The sequence below is a fragment of the Ranitomeya variabilis genome, chromosome 5, assembly GCF_051348905.1.
Source record: "Ranitomeya variabilis isolate aRanVar5 chromosome 5, aRanVar5.hap1, whole genome shotgun sequence".
In the NCBI taxonomy this organism is placed as follows: domain Eukaryota; kingdom Metazoa; phylum Chordata; class Amphibia; order Anura; family Dendrobatidae; genus Ranitomeya; species Ranitomeya variabilis.
Genome location: NC_135236.1, coordinates 274,961,745 through 274,968,922, shown reverse-complemented (window position 1 = coordinate 274,968,922; position 7,178 = coordinate 274,961,745). Strand labels below are relative to the sequence as shown.

At 44.6% G+C, this 7,178-nt stretch overlaps 1 long non-coding RNA gene across 1 annotated transcript; it reads right to left on the bottom strand.

Moving 5' to 3' along the window:
* Positions 1 to 2,306: 2,306 nt before the first annotated feature.
* Positions 2,307 to 6,569, bottom strand: LOC143775799 (uncharacterized). Its single transcript, XR_013215709.1, has 3 exons — positions 6,279 to 6,569; positions 6,026 to 6,178; positions 2,307 to 3,816 (listed from the first exon to the last, which is right to left on the bottom strand). It is a non-coding gene; the product is annotated as an uncharacterized LOC143775799 (long non-coding RNA).
* Between the last annotated feature and the right edge of the window lie 609 nt (positions 6,570 to 7,178).

Sequence of the window (7,178 nt, the reverse complement as noted above, 5' to 3'; positions counted from 1 at the left end):
GCTCGCCAGAGGTAGCCTGACTGCGATTAGGTACCGAGATGCTGGTGTTGTTGGCCCTGGGTTCATCCTAATGCAGGACAGTGCCAGACATCATGTGGCTGGAGTGTGTCAGCAGTTCTTGCAAAATGAAGGCATTGAAGCTATGGACTGGCCCGCCCGTTCCCCAGACCTGAATCCAATTGAACACATCTGGGACATCATGTCTCGCACCATCCACCAACATCACGTTGCACCACAGACTGTCCAGGAGTTGGCGGATGCTTTAGTCCATCCAGGTCTGGGAGGGGATCCCTCAGGAGACCATCTGCCGCCTCATCAGGAGCATGCCCAGGTGTTGTAGGAAGGTCATACAGGCACGTGGATGCCACACACACTACTGAGCATCATTTCCTTGTCTTGAGGCATTTCCACTGAAGTTGGATCAGCCTGTAACTTCATTTTCCACTTTGATTTTGGCCATCATTCCAACTCCCGACCTCCGTGGGATATTAGTTGTGATTTACGTTGATAATTTTTAGGTTTTATTGTTCTCAACAAATTCCACTATGTAATGAATAAAGATTTACAACTGGAATATTTCATTCAGTGATATCTAGGATTTGGGATTTTAGTGTTCCCTTTATTTTTTTAGCAGTGTATTTTGCCCCTCACTACTATGTAGCACAAGTATTTTGTCTCTTATTTCCCCAGGGTGCACTTCTTTGGATTTATGGTGAACCCTCACTCAGTGCATCAAGTACCACCTAGACCTTCCACAGGTGACTTCCCCAATACGGGCTGAAGATCCCAATGTCATCCAGAAAAGCAGTGACATACTTTTTATGATAGGCTCCGGACCATGGCCCTCTGGAATGTAGCTGGGGCTCCTTGTAGTCCGAACGGCATGCAGGTATACTGGATGCACCCGTCAGGTGTAGAGAAGGCAGTCTTCTCTACAGGCACTTGGGGACAGGGGAATATGCCAGTACCCTTTTGTTTGGTTCAGGGTGCTAATATATCTGGCTGGAACTAGCCTCTCAATAAGCTCATCAAGCCGGGGGAATCGGATAGTTGTCTAACTTGGACATCTCATTTAGTTTCCTGTAGTCATTTCAGAATTACCACTGTCTGTCCGGCTTCGGCACAAGGATAATAGAGCAGGACCAGCTGCTATTTGTCTCCTCAATTTCGCCCAGGATCAACATTCTCCTTACCACCTTGGAGATCACCTCGCGGCGGGCTTCAGGAATCCGATATGGCTTTTAGTTCACTCTCACATGCGGTTCCGTCATAATTTCATGCTCCGCAATCTGTGTACATCCTGGTAACTGCGTAAACAGATCCCGGTTCTGCTGAAGCAACTCACAGCACTGAAGTTTCCACCTGATCCCTGTCTCGCCAGTTTCAGCAGGCTAATGTACACCTGTTATGGCATCCTTCTCCATGGTTGATGGACTTCGTAGTTAACATCACTCAACTTTCCGACCAATTCGTATGGCCCTTGCCACTTGACCAGGAATTTACTTTTCACCGTGGGGATCAAAATCAACACCCGGTCTCCAGAGCTAAACTGTCTCAGTCCTGCCAACAGATTGTAGACTCTCGCATGGGCCTCTTGTGCTTGAAGGAGGCTCTCCATCACAATAGGTATTTGTTATGATCCTTAGTGGCAAAGGATCACGAATAGACCAGCAAGTGAATAAACTAAGGACAAGCTCTAGGGAGATGGTAACTGGACTGATCGCAAATCTGAACCTATCCAACACAACTAGAGGTAGCCGGTGAACGTGCCTAAAAAATTCCTAGACGTCTCGAGCCAGCCTGAGGAACTAGCTACCCCTAAAGAGAAAGAAAGACCTCGCTTGCATCCAGAGAAATAATCCCCAAAGATATAGAAGCCCCCAACAAATATTAACGGTGAAGTAAGAAGAAGGCACATACGTAGGGGTGAAATCAGATTCAGCAAAAGAGGCCCACTAGTACTAGAAAGCAGAAAATAGAGCAGGGGTCTATGCGATCAATAAAAAACCCTTACAAAATATCCATCCTGAGATTTCAAGAACCCACGCACCAACTAATGGTGTGTGGGGAGAAACTCAGTCCACTAGAGCATCCAGCAAGCGAGGGAATCACATTTTAGCAAGCTGAACAAGAAAACATGATAAACACTGCTGATCAAAAAATGAGCAAACAAAACTTAGCTTGTTGTACAAATAGTCCCCAAAACATATTTATAATACAATAATTAGTATACAAATAATTGTATATAGATGCTAAATTGCATCCTGAGATATAAGGCAAAAAACGACTCAGAGGATAATTAGCGAAACGGAGAAAAATAGAGTCAAAATGCCAATAATTGCAAAATTAGTAGAAACTTTATTACATAGTAAATACACACATAAAATCAATATTGTGCACACAGTGTGCACATAGCCGTGAGCAATACAATTCTAGTATGGCATCTATGAAGTGATAAAAGACAAAAACTCCAAGGCTAAGAGAGCAAACGGTGCACCTAGTCCATACATATGGGGGTCCTGTTGTACATATGGCTACTGCATGTGGTTAATATATCCAAACTAGGGCACACGTATAGGGTAGGGCGCTATATAGGATTGGTAAGTGGTAAGTATAAGGCAGGCTACAATAGGGACCAATGAACTGATTAATCACATAAAATAGTAACCAACACCTGCTGCTACCAGCCAAATGGAAACACTGGCCGAAACCTACAACCAATACAAGTACTAGCCAATAAGTAGTAACCTAAGTGCCAAAGTAAAGCAAATAGTACAGATATTTACCCATATGTCCTGGACCGGTGCGACCGCGCTCTCACCCCTACGCACGTTTCGGTGCGAGATCACCTTCTTCAGGGGGCGTGGTTTTACTTGTAGAAAGTACCCTCCTTAAATGTCAGGTGTAACGCATCACCTGACATAAATATACCAGTAAGAAAGCTTTCATGACGCAGGCGCACATGCCAGTGTCCAGACCGCAACACCCCCTCCATAGCCCCACCTCCCAGTGATAGTCACGTGGCACAGCCGGCGCCAGCTCGCACACGCAACCAAACACAGCAGGAGAGGCATCAGGACGGGAGCGGTCACCTAGTATATGGAGCGCACAGGCGCATGGTAACAAAGAGGAAGAGGAATATAAAGTGACATGTGCAGATGGCATAATATACCTCTGGGAATGGCAAGTAACATATTTACAGCAATAGACAATATAATCAACAGGTAGTAATAGGATACATGATACATAAAGTACAGAGTTATGTGCATATTGAGCACAGCCCAATGGAAAGAATACCCCCGACATGTCTAGGTCCCGTGGTCAGTCCAACAGACAGCGACCGGCGCCAGGTCACCGCCGCGGACAGACCACCAAGACACATGACAGCAAGGGTACACAAACCATGGTAGTGTAAGTAGCCCAACGTATAAGTGCCTACACAAGAAATGGTATATGTAGCCCAAAAGTGACAGAATAGTACAAAGTACATTATATAAAGGGCACCCACTGTACTGGCACCCAGGCGTATGGATGATCTGCACAGTATGTATACATGATCAGTGCTGTACATATTATACTAAAAGACAGCAAGTGTAGAGTCCTAGGCCTGTTAACCATCCACCAGGGCGAGTAGAAGAAGTTTTCACATATGTCACAGAATGATATTTTTCATCTCTTCCTCTTTCTCTGGATGCTGCATATCTTCAATAGGAGTTTATAAATAGATACTGAAAAAGTGATGGACGTAGCTCCTCCACACGAAGCCACCGATACAACACACAGGAGGAGGGTAGATAAATGTATTACATGTAAACACTACAATAAAAAAGGGAGGATAAAAACAATAAGTAAGTAACACTTAAGACAACAAATAAAACCAACTAAAACATCGGACAGCAGTAACAAATAGTCAGGACAGCATGTTGTAACTAAAAGACGACTCAAGGTCAGAGGAAAGAAGCAAACCCCTGTGACTCGTTGAGTCCGTGGGGGGACATAGTGCCCAGGACAGTAATCCATCTACATTCCTTCTGGGCTAGCATCCGCTTAATGTCCCCACCACGGATCCCAAGCTGGATATGCTGGATACCCCTGACCATGAACGTCCTTGGATCACTTTGGTGAAATACTCTAAAGTGCCTGGGTATGGTCTTAAGCAGAGACAGATCTTCCACCGAGGCTGCAGCTTGTATATCCCGCACGTGCTCTCGAGTGCGTATTCTCAGCTGGCGTGATGTCAAACCTATATAAATTTTGTGACAGCCACAAGTGGCATAATAGATAACCTGTGTGGTTGCACAGGTTATATATTGTCTGATATCGAAATTACGCATACCGTCCGAGGAGACAAAAGTGGATGTTCTCAGAGTGTTCCTACAGGATAAACACTTCCCACAGGGAAAACAGCCATGTGGAGGTCCACGAGAATTAAATGGATTACTCATTTCAGGAACGTAATGACTGCGCACAAGCATATCTCCCAGATTTTGGCTTCTTCTTGCCGTCATGAGCGGGTCTTTGGGTAGCTGTTTTGACAGAGCAGGATCTGTTTGTAGCACATTCCAATGTCGTTTAAGGATTTCCCTCATCTGTGCCCAACGGCTATTGTAAGTAGAAATAAATCTAATCTGATCACTGCTCTGTCTGGTTTTAGCTTGACCATGTAGCAAAGATGGACGGCTATTACTCTTTGCTCGCCGATATCCCCGTTTTATACAGCGTTCACTGTATCCGCGCATCCGAAACCTGTCACGGAGGTCCGCCGCCTGAACTTCAAACAACTCCTCAGATGAGCAGATGCGCCTCATCCTGAGGAATTGGCCCACTGGGATGGCCCTAATGGTGGATCCAGGATGGCTCGAACTCGCATGTAGCAGTGCATTGACCGAGGTGGGTTTACGATAGACATCCGTCTGTAGATGTAAATTTCCATCAACCAATATTTTGACGTCCAGGAAGTCCACCTCGGTCCTGCTATATTTATACGTCAGTCTGATGTTAAAATGGTTCGAGTTCAACCCATCCATAAAATTCCGGAGCTGCTCCTCACTACCCTGCCATATTATAAAAAGGTCGTCTATATAACGCAACCAGCACTGCACATGGTCCGCGGCCTGGGCGCCCTCCCCCCCAAAAATGCCCCTCTCCCAGAACCCAAGAAAGAGGTTAGCGAAAGAAGGCGCACAGGCCGCGCCCATGGCAGTGCCGCATTGCTGCAAATAAAACACATCTCGAAACACAAAAAAGTTGTGTGTAAGAATATAATGTAGCAGCTCCAGAATGAACTCACACATAGGGCCATCCCAGTTGCTGTTGGTAAGGAAGAACCGGCAGGCTTCCAAACCGTCACTGTGTCGGATGCACGTATACAGTGACTCTATATCTGCTGTCACAAGTATCATTTCCCTATCCAGGGACATGCCATCAATCCTGGCTAGCACATCCATGGTATCTCGCGCATAAGACGGCAGGGACTCTACCAAGGGCTTTAAGTAGTAGTCTATAAATTTGCAAATTGGCTCACATAATCCGCCCAGACCTGACACTATAGGTCGGCCTGGTGGGGAAGTTGGGTCTTTATGAATTTTGGGTGTAAAATAAATTGTGGGGACTTTTGGATTTCTAGTGAGGAGACCATCCATAACTTTCTTGGGAATGACTCCCCTTTCAAAAGCTCGTTGTAGAATCAACTCAAGTTCTGCAGAAAAGGAAATTAAGGGACTACGATCCAGACGGCAGTACGTTTTTTTGTCTCTCAACTGCCTGTATGCCTCCCTCTCATACATCCCCTGTGGCCAAATGACTATGTTTCCCCCTTTGTCGGCAGGTTTTATAACTATGTCTTTATAGCTTTTGAGGTCCCTCAGGGCTATCCGTTGTTTAGCCGTGAGGTTATCATTTACACGGTATGTTGACATCTGTTGAAAATCCTCCATCACTAACCTGGTGAAAATATCCACCGCAGGACATACCGACAAAGGGGGAAAACGAGTAGACCTGGGGTATATAGAGCGTGGGAACATACCTGTTGATACTGGATCTTGTTCAACTAGAAGTTCTTCCAAGGCTCTAAGCGCTTCCATTTCTGCTTGTTCGTTATGTAGTTGTTCATCACTTCCCTTGTTGTGTAATTTCTTAAGAATTAATTTTCTCGCAAATAAAAACAGGTCTTTTATGGCTGTAAATGAATCAAAATTATTAGTAGGTGCAAACGTTAGACCCTTGGATAGAACCTCCAGCTGAGTTTGAGTGAAGGTATATTTAGATAAATTAATTACCTCCAATTGGTTAGTCCTATTCTTTTTATCCGGTTTATTTGAATATGCAACTTTCCGTTTGACTACCTGCGTCTCCCTATTGGGAAACATCCTATTGGGCTCCCCAACTCTCTGACATGATTTTGAAGATTCCTCGCTTGAGGCATGGGAAGTCATAGATGCAGATACGGATGCAGATCTGTTCCTTGGTCCCCTCAATGTTCTACGTGATTTGCGATTCCACCTATACATAGTATTAGACTGCTTGTCCCCAACATCTCGCTGAAATTTAGTGGTCTTAATAGCACAAATTTCTTTCTCCCACTTCTGGAACTCCTTATCAATCTCGTTATTCAAGCATTGTAATTCCGTCTCAGACAAACCTTGTCTGAGCGTATTTTGCACGATCTCAATTTCTTTATCTAAAGAGTCTATGGTATCTTGATTTAATTGAGCCAATAACTCCATAAACCCTCTGGAGCACACAGTGGCGTGTTCCTCCCACTTCTGCCGAAAAACCACATCAGTCACCTCAAAGGACGGAAATACTTGGACTCTCAGTCCCCTTGGTGTGAGACCTGTCTCAATGTATTTAATTAAAAAGGCACGGTTCCACCAGGTACGTGTACGTCTATGTAGTAGATCTTTGAGTTTTTTAGTAGCTACTTCATGCATATCCTTACTGCCATCTGCTGCCGATGACTTGGAATTGTCATTAAACACTTCATTAATTCGTGTGAGCCAGGATTGCTCACGTGCTTTGTAGTCCATGGCTGCCTTGGAACTAGTGGCTGTGAGAAACACAGAAAACGTCAATTGTACAAATAGTCCCCAAAACATATTTATAATACAATAATTAGTATACAAATAATTGTATATAGATGCTAAATTGCATCCTGAGATATAAGGCAAAAAACGACT